Source organism: Mytilus edulis, chromosome 8, assembly GCF_963676685.1.
Source record: "Mytilus edulis chromosome 8, xbMytEdul2.2, whole genome shotgun sequence".
Taxonomy (NCBI): Eukaryota; Metazoa; Mollusca; class Bivalvia; order Mytilida; family Mytilidae; genus Mytilus; species Mytilus edulis.
The window spans coordinates 3,347,384-3,361,139 of NC_092351.1; the positions used below are offsets into that span (position 1 = coordinate 3,347,384).

At 31.9% G+C, this 13,756-nt stretch overlaps 2 protein-coding genes and 1 long non-coding RNA gene across 3 annotated transcripts in view; all 3 read left to right on the plus strand.

The window, feature by feature from the left end:
• LOC139484634 (uncharacterized) overlaps positions 1–13,756 on the plus strand; it is a 47,036-nt gene that overhangs the window by 20,000 nt on the left and 13,280 nt on the right. The gene's annotated exons all lie outside the window — the stretch shown is intronic.
• LOC139484632 (galactose-3-O-sulfotransferase 2-like) overlaps positions 1–13,756 on the plus strand; it is a 66,663-nt gene that overhangs the window by 19,961 nt on the left and 32,946 nt on the right. The gene's annotated exons all lie outside the window — the stretch shown is intronic.
• LOC139486866 (uncharacterized) lies at positions 3,278–6,647 on the plus strand. Its single transcript, XR_011655659.1, has 3 exons — positions 3,278–3,424; positions 5,086–5,287; positions 6,292–6,647. It is a non-coding gene; the product is annotated as an uncharacterized lncRNA (long non-coding RNA).

Consider the following 13,756-nt stretch of genomic DNA (forward strand, 5'->3'; position numbering starts at 1 on the left):
AAAGAGGTTTCGTGGAGCACTTGGAAGACCCAGCAATATACCGTTGTTTGTAAGGACACTTCTGTAGTTTAGGTATCCAATACAGTGATGGAAGATCCAGTTCTTCATCTTTGGTTGAAATTCCAAAGGAACATAGAACAGACCTATGATTATCCAAGATTTCCTCTTTGGTAAGTGTCGTGAGGGTATATGTTGAGTTTCCAAGTGAATTGTCAATACCTAATTCGTTTATCAAGCAGTTGATGTAGTGACTTTTACACACAAAAACGATGTTATTTGGGGCTTTATCTGCGGGGACAACAACATATTTGTCATGGAGGTCGGATAGGTGTTTTGCAACATTTGGGTCTTTAAAGATTGACGTAGCATGGGCATTGATGGACCTATTCAGTTTCTTAATTCTGATTTGTATCAACGACCTCACTGCCTTAATCCATTCGGAAAGAGTGTCTACGTCTTCCTTCTCGCGCTTAGCCCATTGCCTGGCATAATCCTCGACTGAATCCATCAAAATTTTAAAGTTGTATTTCCAATTGATGGATTTAGGCTCACGATATTTGGGACCTTTCGATAACACATTTCGTAGAGAAGTGTTATTAACAATGTTAAGGTCACCGGTAATAACGTGGCCAGCAGGATTATATGTGAATTTGGAACTAGCACAAGTGCAATCAGGAGGTTTAGACTTGAAGTCGTCAATATCGAGATCCTGCAAAACGCGTTTGTAATTGAAAATTTTAGTTGCAATAGGTTTGGTATAGGTATAAGAAATTATTGGTACAGACTGGTCTTTGAAATAAGGAGGTATTTTCGATTGCACTAATTTATGATGAAGGATATTGCCTAGGTTGACGCCATCGAGACCTTTGTTGGCGAAGGAAAGATTAAGAAAAGACCTTTTCTTTTTTTCATATTTTCCAATGCGAACTGGCTTGAAAAGTCTGTGACTTGCAATATCCGAAATTATAGCTTCAAGTTTGTATTGGTTTGAATGAGGGTTTGTAACAGTGGATTCCAAACATAAATTGAACAGAGAATGAAGTTTTGAAAGGGGTAATGAATAAAGTTACAATAATAGTACATGTACTTTTGTTATATGAACATGTTATAAGGGAATGGTTTTAACATAGTTAATAGTGACAGCTGAGAATAAGAATTTTGTTTCCATGTATTGTTGTACTTTTGATATATAAACATGTTAAAGGAAATGGTTTTAACATATTTTATAGTGACAGCTGAGAATAAGATTTTTGTTTTCATGTATTGTTGTACTTTTGTTTCAGTGTCAGATGGACTTACACTTACTTTTTTATGTTTCATTTTACATAAACTCATTAAGGATACAATTAAGGATTGAAATTTAGAAATAATGAACTGTTTAATAGAGTTATTTGATAATGAGGTTGTCCAAACGAGGGGCATTAATCGTGCAGTAATGAATAAATTTTAATAATGTAAACTTTCGTATATACTTTCTATTAAATTTAATTGTTCTCTCTGATTCTCTTTTTCATTTTTCATTTCCATTGAGACAACTCGTAGTAGAAATTAAAAGCAAGATAATTAGTCAACATAATGATAGATTTAAAATCTAAATTCATGAGTAGTCATACGCGTCATTGGCACCGAAACAACTCATTCCTCCTATCGTTGATGTGTTTCTCTCGGTTTTAGTTTGTGACCCGAATTTGTTTCACTTAAAATGTTACTTGAAATCTAACTAATTTCGATCATGACTCTTGGTCAATTTTTTTACATAGCAAGTAGCAACTGATAGTTTGGATGCTTTATCGTGTCTAAGTACCGATGTTCAAAACCGATATCTGTCATTTTTTAACTTGATTTGAACCTATATAGTTTTTGCTTGTATATAGTTCCTGGATATTGAGACTCATTAAGTTCCCGTTTCGTAATTATCAGTATTCATGATGTCGCTAGGAAGATAAACGGCAAAAATTTCACTTTAACATTTATAAAATATAATGTCATTATTAAATGTACTGCACGATTCTTTTGTTGATTTTTAAAGCAATTCCGGCATGTTCTTTTATAGATATTTCTATAAGTTTACAGTTTACCTTTGGGTATGAAAAATATGTATAAATTATCTAGCTAGGAACTACAAAATGTTATATAATAGTACATGTACTGTTTGTACATGTTAAAGGAATTGCTTTTAACATAATTTATTGTGACAGCTGAAGACAAGAAATTTGTTTTCTTGTATTGTTGTAATTTTGTTGCAGTGTCCGATGAACTTATATTCTTTTGCGTGTCTTTTACACCAGCGCATTCAAGATACAAGTAGTGAAAGTTTGTACACCAGACACGCGTTTTATCTACAAAAAAAAAAAAAAAAAAAAAACCAGTGACGTACGAATCGAAACAGTGTGATAGCCAAATAATGTACATGAATCAAACTTAGAAATAATGAGCTTTGTTGTATTAATAGAGTCATTGGATAGACAAATTGTTCTAACAAAGAGCTGTATTCGTGCAGCAATGAGTAAATTTTAATAATGTTAACTTACCAAAAAATATTGAAATTTGTTCTTATAATTGTGCTTTGTGATTCTTTTGAATTCTCATTTTGACAACTCTGAAAATAAATCAAATGCAAGTGAATCAGTAAACATAATAATAGATACACAAATCCCGAATTGATGAGTGCTCATACGCATAAACCGTATACATTGGAATATGTTTATGGGTCAGGATTTCACAAGACTACAACATATCAATGGGGGTGTTTTTGAAATCGCAGTTACACATCTGTACCCGAGAACCCTTGCTGAGTCCCACCTGTGCATACTACTGTTCCACTTTATGACATCAAAATTATCTCAATTAAGTTATAATTCTGATAGTTGAAATCATGAATATACTGAAGATTCATTTGATTTCGTGGTTTTCGAAAAGTCTACATTATATTATACAGAAAATTAGCAATTTGGTTTCCTGACCAAACGAAATCCACGAAAATTAGTATCAAACGAATACTAATGAATTCACAGTAGTCATATAGATAGTGGACATTACTTTAATGTTGAAAATACTGCATTTGAAATCGATCCCAGTCTCTGATAATGTTCGATCTGCTCAGTTGTGCATTATCTATGCTGTATTTATGATAATTGTATCGTTTTTCATTTTTAGAAAATGCATAGTCAGCCTGTCTTTTGGTACAAAATGTATTATTTTTCAAAACGATAACAATTATCATTTACACTCAATTATTGACAAAACCAACACATAAATAAACGGTATCCAATTAAATTGAACAAACGTTAGCCAATCAGGTGGTTTAACATTTGTATAAATGTAGGACACATTTACTAGTTGATTCGCTACTCTGGTTGCAGTTAAATGGTTTGGAATACAAAAATGAATATTCAAACATATTTTCTGAGTATATTCGTTTGTGGTAAGTTGAATGTTAATTCTGATTATTATTAATCTTTATTTTACAGTTCTAATCAGTTATAAATGCACAGATTTGTATATACGTTACCCAAGATAACGCGAAATTAGCAATAACGTAATTGCATGTTTTCCGTCAATGGTTGAGACCGTTTTCTATGTTATTCGTTGGTAAAATTGGAGATTCATTTTAAATATATGACTTAATTGATAAGATAGGAAATATAGTAGAATTCGATGATTTCCCATTAAGATATGGCAGTTTTTATTTAACAGTTAGTTTCTATGAATGTTGCATTGTCTTTTATTTGTTGCACAGCAGTGTTTCTGTTGTTTTCCTATTATGGTTAATGTGTTTTTCTCGGATTTAGTTTGTAAACCGAATTTGTTTTCTCTCAATCGATTAATGACTTTTAAACTGCGGTATACTACTGTTGACTTTCTATAGATACGAAAAGAAGGCAGAAGTTAATAATTTTGATAAAGCAATTGAGATTGAGATTTTTTGATGGGGCTGGTAAATGTTTGTTTTTTGTTTTTATATAGATTAGACCGTTTGATTTCCGTTCGGACGGTTTTAACTAGTCATTATTTAAGGCACTTTATAGATTGCTGTTTGGTGTGAGCTAATGCTCCGTATTGAAGACCGTACATTGACCTGTAATGGTCTACTTTCACAAATTGTAACTGTGAGCTCTCATTGACACTCACACTGCATCTTATATCTATCTACTTAATGCATATCTTGAGCAATAGTTGTATTTGATATATGGATGGTGGTTAATTTTGATACCATGACTACGTTTTGTCTTCATAACTTAGTAATCCATTACTGATGATCATTATTACATCCATCCTATTTGGTTGACCTACAATACTTATCGAATATGTCGTTGTGTTGTAAGTTGTGTACTCTTGTTCGACTTTTTATATTTTTCCCTTCATATTTAACATACATGTAGCTTATTTTAGTATACTTTAGACGTTTTATATAGATTGTAAGTTATCAAATGAGGAAATAAAAAATGCATGTCATTTAAAGTGTATACACTTTTCTGTTTTTAAATGCAGTACAGATCTTTGTAAGCTTTTTTCGAATATGTATACGGAAACGGAAAAAGACTTTAGCAATCTTCTAGGTATGATAGAAAACTTAAATTTAGTCCTCCAACCAAATTAAGGCGACAAAAATTTCCCGATGTTCAAATCTCGAAAATCGATTGGAAGAGACATAACAAAGCAAAAGGCATAAACTTAATCTTCCGGTTCTGTCGACACGCATGCATCCCCTTCACGACAACTTACACTCATTCCAATAGTTTCAATTGTAAATCAGACAAGGCCTGAACACCACAAATAAGACTAGAAACCTACTAGTAACCATTTAGTTGTAGCAAATTGCACGTACTGGTAAGTATCATGTGTGTACCGATAAATTTAAAATGTACGCAAAATATAGAAATAAAGAATAAAAATATTTTTTAAATTTTTTCTCATTTTTATTGATTATTATTATTGTTGAAAGTCACAAAATGAAACTTAAATATGTACACCAACATTGTACATTTTGAATCAGATGGCACATGTATGTGTATTTAAAAGGTAACACTCAAAGCATTGTATAATCACAATTGACTAACTTTAACCTTGCTTACACAATTTTAGTGTTGTTACCAAATATGTATGATGGAACACTGACTTACAACTATTTTGATGAGATGGCGCAATCTTACTGTGCGAGTAGCTATAAAGGCTGGGTGTTTGCTCTTCGACGAGACTGTGCAAGAGGAAGAGCAGGAACTTGTTACGATATATGTAGAGGTGCAACGAAAAAAATACTGGCCTCAATCAATTACCAGGCAAGGCGGTGGGTATCAACTTCTTTTAATTTTTATGTAGAAGTCGATATAATTGTATTTCTCAACTTATTCGTTAAATGATCATTTTCTGCACCTATTGATAATAACAAATCAACGTGTGGTTTGTTTGATCTCAATTCTTCATTGGTTAAAATTCCAATAATCATATCAAATTTGTTTACTTTTCTCTGTTATTCTATTGCGACGGCATGAAAAAAAGACGACCATACCGACATGCGACGTCACATAGAAAGACTAAATCTTATGTAGAACATTAAAAAAGGAATATTAAGTTTGACTGCTGACGTGGATTTTTTTGAAAATCATTAGAGAAACAGATTCCATTACGAAATCTCGTGTAATACGATATATCCACTGTCAACAGTTCGATTTTAAATATTTAAAACGCTCGGCGAGTTTAGCGTCTTAATTTTCAAAATTTTACTGTCTTGAATTGATGAATGTCGTATCACATTCGATGCAATGGTAGAATCTAAATATATCTGTACATAAACAAGACCGTTAGTTTTCTCATTTCGGGACCTTTTATAGCTGTTATGCGGTATAGGCTTTACTCATTGTTGAAGGGCTTACGGTTTTGTCCTTTTGGGCTCTTGTGGAGAGTTGTCTCATTGACAATCAGACGGTATCTTCTTTAATTATATATATATATATATATATATATACCTCACAATGCGACGAGTATTTTTGTCAAAGAAACATAACTCGATCGTTTGACATGTCAAAAGCAAACCAGTTACACCTATACAATACAGAAAAGGACAATTTTACAGTTATTTTTCATTTGTTTGATGTGTTTAAGCTTCTGGTTTTCATATTGATAAAAGACTTTTCATTTTAATAGTCCTTGGAGTTCAGTATTTTTGTAAATTTACTAGTAACGTCAGAAATATCCAACTTATTTATCTCTAAATGTTGCATATCAAGGTATACTTTAACTACATGTTTGAATTAGCATACAGTAAAAAAAATATTTTATTTTTAATTGCAGAGTTAGTTGCTTTGATGGATATCATATTGTTAAATCGAATAACAGACTCCGGGACAATCCCTCGCGTGCACAACCTGATTCCAACACAGTTATCTTCAAGACTTACGGTTACGGTATTCGTGGATGTTCTTGGAAAGCAAACCATTGTGGACCAAACTACTGCTGTTGCAAGGCCTACTAAACAGTTTGAGAAAAATCAATCTCAGTTACCGATAAAATAACATATCCTGTATGGTGGCCTTTTATATATAATCATATAATACATTAAGGATATTTTCTTCTATTGTTTTGAAATTTTGTCAGATAATTGGAATCCTTTTGTATTATCTATTAAGTGAAAATAAAACTGTACCCGCTTACGTCTACTTTTATTTTCATGAGTTTATCACATTAAGTTTAAAAAGGTATTTTTTCGAAAATAATCATTTAATTTTTAATATTGTTTCATAGTTTTTTTAAAGAAAAAATGTCAATGTTAAGTTTCGGGGAAAATTCAGAGAGAATCATTTTCAGGGTTTTTAAACAGGCTGTCGGAGTTCCAATGGGAACTAATTGTGCCCTTCTTCTTGCTGACTTGTTTCTTTATTATTATGAGGCTGACTTCATACAGGAACTTCTTAGAAAGAAAGATAAGGAGTTAAAAAAATCCTTTAACTTTACGTCCCGCTTTATAGATTATGTTCACTAAATAATACAAAATTTGGTGACTATGTTGAACGAATCTTTCCCTTCGAACTGTAGATAAAGAATACTACATATACAGTTAAGTCTGCCTCATATCTTGACTTACATCTAGAAATTGACAATGAGGGTCTGTTAAAAACAAACTTTACGACAAAAGAGATGATTTCAGCTTCCCAATAGTGAACTTTCCATTTCTAAGTAGCAACATTCCAGCAGCACCTGCATACGGGGTATATATCTCCCAATTGATACGATATTCCCGTGCTTGCATTTCCTATCATGATTTTCTTGATAGAGGGTTACTGCTCACAAGGAAGCTATTAAACCAAGAGTTCCAAATGGTGAAGTTGAAATCATCCCTTCGTAAATTTTACGGACGCCATCACGAGTTGGTTGATCGTTATGGAATAACCGTTTCACAAATGATATCGGATATGTTCCTTACGTCGTAACTACAATCCCCTTCCCTTTCATGAATGTGACCTACCGAATTAGACTATTTACCGGATTTGTAATCACATAAGCAACACGACGGGTGCCACATGTGGAGCAGGATCTGCTTACCCTTCCGGAGCACCTGAGATCACCCCTAGTTTTTGGTGGGGTTCGTGTTGTTTATTTTTTAGTTTTCTATGTTGTGTCATGTGTACTTTTGTTTTTCTGTTTGTCTTTTTCATTTTTAGCCATGGCGTTGTCAGTTTGTTTTAGATTTATGAGTTTGACTGTCCCTTTGGTATCTTTCGTCCCTCTTTTAATATTCCCTTTACAACACCACGTAATTAAAACTTTTCGCTGAATTTACAGAGTTATCTCCTTGTAGTGTTAGGTACCACCTTAAGGTTCATCATAACAAATGGACAAACATGGCTGTATTTTCACCTGAAAATTAGTCTGAGAACATACTAACCTGTGCAGTAAGAAAAGTTTGAAGGTCTAGCGTGCGTCACTGTTGAGTCTTTTGTACACGAAACGCGCGTATTGCGTAAATACCAAATTTAATCATGGTATCTATGATGAGTTTATTTATGTACACTGAATACATGAAAGTTAAATGCATTTTGTGTTACAAAAAGATAAAATCCTTTTGGGATTTTTTTTCTGTTCCTGCAGAACGTGTAATAACTAAGTTGGGACAATGCGCAATAGACAGACAATAGATATATCTACTTATAGGTTAGACAATGGTCATGTTTTATGAACATTTAAAGACCTATGAGTAGTCGAGGGTTTCGAATATTCATCAGACATGACCAAATATTGTCTTACCAATTTAGATCTCATTCAAACATTCTAGTGACGCTAAAAAATATCCCTTTTTAATTGTAATATTCAAAACATTATATGAGATCCCTTTAATGGTCAACATGGATACAAATCACATATGTTATGTTTATTGCAATTGTAATGAGATAGTAAAATTCAATACCTTTATATCTCAAATTTCTTCATTTTGTAAAGCAGAGAAATATATAGCAAACGGTTTTAGCTGGGATGTTGGTAATATCTTTGACAAAATGAACTTATGACTCCTCATGGTGTAAACAGAAAACAAACCATTTACAGATCATGTAAACAAATATATTGAAGAGTTATTCAAACAAATAGACAGCATCACTTGTGAAGACAACATTGAACAATGATATTAATCAAAGTGTATTATAATTAAAGGCAACAGTAGTATACAGCTGTTCAAAAGTCATAAATCGATTGAGAGTTAATAAATCCGGGTTACAAAACGAGAGAAACACATCATCAACACTAAGATGAAAATAACGAAACAACAAAGACACTGAACAAAAACAAACGACAAAGCAACATAAATAGACACAAACTATTAGATAACAACTGCCATATTCCTAACTTAGTACTTGCTTTTTGAAGAAAAGAATAGTGGGTTGAAACTGTTTTTTTTTGTGGCTAGCCAAACCTCGCGCTTTATGGCCATGATAAATAAACCGCTAAAATGACAACATTAAATGGCAGCACTTGAGTACAAATAAGTGCAAGAACAGAAAAATACATAAGTAAATAATATAATCGAACATTTCGACATGATAACTACAGAATAACAATGAATACCTAAAATTAATTAACGATTGAAAAAAACAGCATAATAGAATAACGAATTGGGAGTCACCAGAATGTATCAACGCATCAAAATGTAACGTCACATGAAAATTAAAAAAAAAAAAATGGATATAATTCGAGATTAAGTTTGTAATTATGTTATCTTAAACAAAATAGCATAACATAAGAACTATCGATAAAACTACAAGCTACAAAAAGCACCGACTAAAAATGGTCAACTGTTTTGGATTCAGTCACATCCTTGTTACTGAATTTGATGAACTGCTTCCTACAACTGACTTTTAGGGCATACGATACAGTTACAGGGTAGGTAAAGACGTTGTTAACACAAATTGTTATATTCGCGACGCCAAACTATGACTTATCGGGAAAAGATTCAGTTTTTGACTGATTGTTATCATTCAAACTTATCTAACTTGAAAACGAGATCATCTCTGTTTTAAATTGCCATTTTGGTTTGAATACGTAAGAAGATTATGTGTGCCAATTGTCATGAAAACGTAAATAGTGCATTTTTTTTTTAAAGGAATAGATCCGATAAAGGCCCATTTTGGCCTTAAATTTCATGTTCATCTGGTTAAACATTTTGTACACCTTTTGAAAACCTAAGTGGCTACTTCAGTCGATTCAATTAGTTTGTGTAAAAGATTTAAACTGATTTATTCATTTCAGACGCTCATATTTAAGCTTTAATATGACAAATCTATCAAATATGCCATAATAAGTTACTTTGCAGATGGTTTTTGTCAAAAATAAAAGTGGCCGCATTCGTGTTCATCCTCAACCTTTATATATTTTATGTATTATCATGAAATACAAATGACATTTTAACTAAAATTTATATGGCTCGTTTAATTTTCATAACATTTTGACAAAGTATTTACTTTGACCCTTTGACAAAAATACAAAAAATTCAAAAAATTTGAACCAACCGTTTTATCAGAAAAATTACACTGGTTATATAGCAATTCGACAAATACTTATTTTGATCATTGAGAAGCTCAATATTCCCTTAAAACACAACGTAATTAAAACGTTTAGCTGATTTTACAGAGTTATCTCCCTGTAGTGTTAGGTACCATCTTAAATATTTAGAATGAACACGAATGCGGCCACTTCTATTTAAAACGAAAACCGTCTAGAATTTAACTCAAATGGTAGAATTGTGAAGATTTCAGTAATTTAGCATAACTTAATGATGCTAGTACCCGATAAATGTGCATTTTATTGCCTAAAACAGCCCATATTTATGTAGCAGAAGTATTATACTTAGCAATAAATGATTTAAAGTTTACATTATAACAATTTTGGAAAAAGTGATATATTTTGAGGCAAAAGAGGGTCTTACTGAATACAAAAATTGAAATTAGGCATATATAAGATTTGATCATGCGATTTGTATTTGACACTTCTTATTTCTAGTGTGTATGTTTTACAATTTCAAGTCAATATGAACTTAAATAAGACAAAGGTTGTGTGAATAAATAAATAGAATGTCTGTATTCCCAGTGTCAAAATTCGGCAAATTTTTGAAAATTTGCATTTTTGTTTGTTTTGTTTGTTTTTTTAGTCATTTAGTATTTTTTACACGACTTGATAAAAAAAGGGATGATAATTATATTCTCTTTGAGACATATACTTGAGATATGGAAATGAAAAACAACTATCAACTGACAGGAAAATCTTTTATTGGAAACTTGCATATAGAATAACAATACATTGTCTCGAAATATCAATGTTATTTGTACAAGGCTTAGGAACAGGTAGAAAATGAAATCGCAATGCAATACAATATATCAAAACTTAAACAAGGCAAGCATAAAAAATGAGGCTGTGCCGAGCATTTCTACCTGTTTCGAGCCGAGTACAAATAACATAGATATTTCGAGACAAGTATGGTTATTCTTTATATACTGCAACTCTTATAACTGTTCTAAATGAAGCATTTAGGGTAAAAAACATCATTTCTTAATTTTCAACGGAAGACGTAAAATTTCCGCGAACCTGTATGTTTTATTGACGTCATAAATAAAACTCTACGGAAACATATTGTCAAAGTCATAAACAAGGTGATATACGGTCAGTGACTGTATATCACATATGAATATACGGTCAATGCAATTTGACTGCTCAAATAGCACAGCTGCAGTATATATCGAAACTAACCTTCGAATTCTGCATGGCAAATGTTTGGAATATTTGGTGGGAAACTGTATTGATTATTGATTCTAAAGGAGGGTGTAGTAATATTGATTATAACAATAAGCTGCTTAGAAAAGCTGTTTAAGAAAATATTGCAGTACAGAATATTTTGTATTCTGTGTGCTTTTTCTAAGTCTTATTTCTAAATGTTTTGCGTGTAAAGACATATCAAACAGTACTCTACTGTAAACCTACAGATTAACATCAGTACCCAAAGCTATCACCCACAAAAGGTATTATGTATAGTCAAGCTCTTAGAGTAAAGTGGATCTGCTCCTCTGAGGGGGCTGACATGAAACGGTTTTAGGAACTTCACTGATATTTTATCAAACGAAGTTATCAATCATAACTCATCTTGAACAAACCAAAAATATGTAGACGTCATTCTGATGCGATATCAAAGAAAATATCACAGACTTGGACCTGGTAAATATTTTTAACTTTAAAAAGTTGGATATATAAGATGTAAGCAATCCCAAACATGTACGTTATTAAGCACGCTTTATAAGATGCTGTTTCTTTTATTATGATATAACTTTCCCGAGGAATTTGTCAATTTCTGTTCAGTACAATGAAGTTGGGAGAAATTCGCTGTTGACAGACAACAAAGAGAATCCCGTTGTATTTTAAATTGCAAAAGATGTATACTGAATAAAATACTAACCAAAGGAAGTCTTTTGTTGATAAATCAATTTTACACCTCTATGTTTGAGTTTTGAAAGTACAGCTACTTCTTTGGTGATCAGTTGGTCAAAATTAACAGACGATCTTATATCATTGACAAAGCATAATAAATCACATGCTAATTGAGTATACTGAAAAAAAGTTTTGTTAAAATAATAAGATTTTTTTTTTAGAAAATCATTAAATGATTTAATAAAAAAAAAACTAAAACATATGTTTGTTAAATATCAGATCGTAATCAAAGGAAAATTAGATAAATATCAACCAAATCGCATTCATCATAAAACTTACATATTGGTATGCACGTTTTCGTTCATTTTCGACATCCATGTTCTACAATTAAAATCAGTCGTTAAAATGTCATTTATAAAATTGTGATGTATATAATAGAATCATATTTGGGTAATTGCATGGTAAGAACATATATATTTTACATAATATAAACCGAATGGTCCATTAATTGGATATAATGCTGACTGAGTTGGCACGATGTCACCATACATTAATATGTCATATAGTTTGTTGTTTAAGTGGTCTAGCTAGTTGGAAACAATGTTATTCGTGGTGGTAGCCCACTTGGTAATGTGATTGACAAAGTTAGTCATAAAGTTTTCACATAATTGATAGAAGTCTAATTTGAAAACAGCGTTTAAACCGATGATTGCTTTGGATAAAAACTGCAATTTTTATTTTGTATGTAAAACAAACTTCTTTGTAGGGGGCTCTAAATACAACACACACAACTTTCTCCAAAGAAAATAAAAAAGTGAAAAAGTATATTTTAACAGAACGCATTTGACTAGCAGGTCGAATAACTGTTGTTCTTAAATCCTGTCGACTGCCATTGCCGATTGCCAAATAAACGTATTACAAGATGTAACAAATGGGATCTTATTGTTAATTTATCAACAAACAGAAAACAATGAACTTGCGGTAAAGATGGCATACCAAAAATTACCTCAATGTAGGATAGACTCTTGAATTTTGAAAGAGTCAAAATAGGATGAACAGATCATATAAATCCGAAGTCAAATATAATACAAGCCCGAACGAAAAATAAAAACAAGTCTATATTACAAATAATGTTCAAACCTTTGATAGCGTTGGATAAAAAAAAAGTTTCTTGGTTAGGAGTCTAAACAAACAACATTTAAAAAAACCGGTATATATGTACACAACATTGTATATAAAAGTCTACATAGTAATACATAATCAGTCTTACAAGGTTGTCTGATGGTTATAGAGAACAATACTGATTTCGATAAGTAAATAAAATATGTCTAAAAACATGACAAACAAAAGAATTATGTCGATATTTGACATGTTTTCATACAATAACTGCCCTTGAATTTTTATAATATAACATTTTTGTTCGCTTTGGAGATTCGGTATATCGTCAAGATATCGGAATTCCATTGGAGACTAACTGTGCACCACTTATTACGGACTTGGTTCTGTATTGTTATGAGTTTCAATTTATGACTAAAAGCAACAAAGGCCCATCGAAACAGCATCTGATACAAAAATTTAACTATACATTTAGATATTTGGATGATATATTGGCTCTCAATAATGACGACTTCAGTCAGTAAAGACTGAAGGACGCATCCTGGTGCGGGAGTTTTCTCGCTGCATTTAAGACCTATTGGTGACCTTCTGCTGTTCTATGGTCGGCCAGGTTGTTGTCTCTTTGACACATTCCCCATTTCCATTCTCAATTTTAAAGAAATTAATCCTGTTGAAACTAAATTTAGATAAAGCTAATACTAATATTGAACACTGGCCTTTCCTCGATCTTGATATCTAT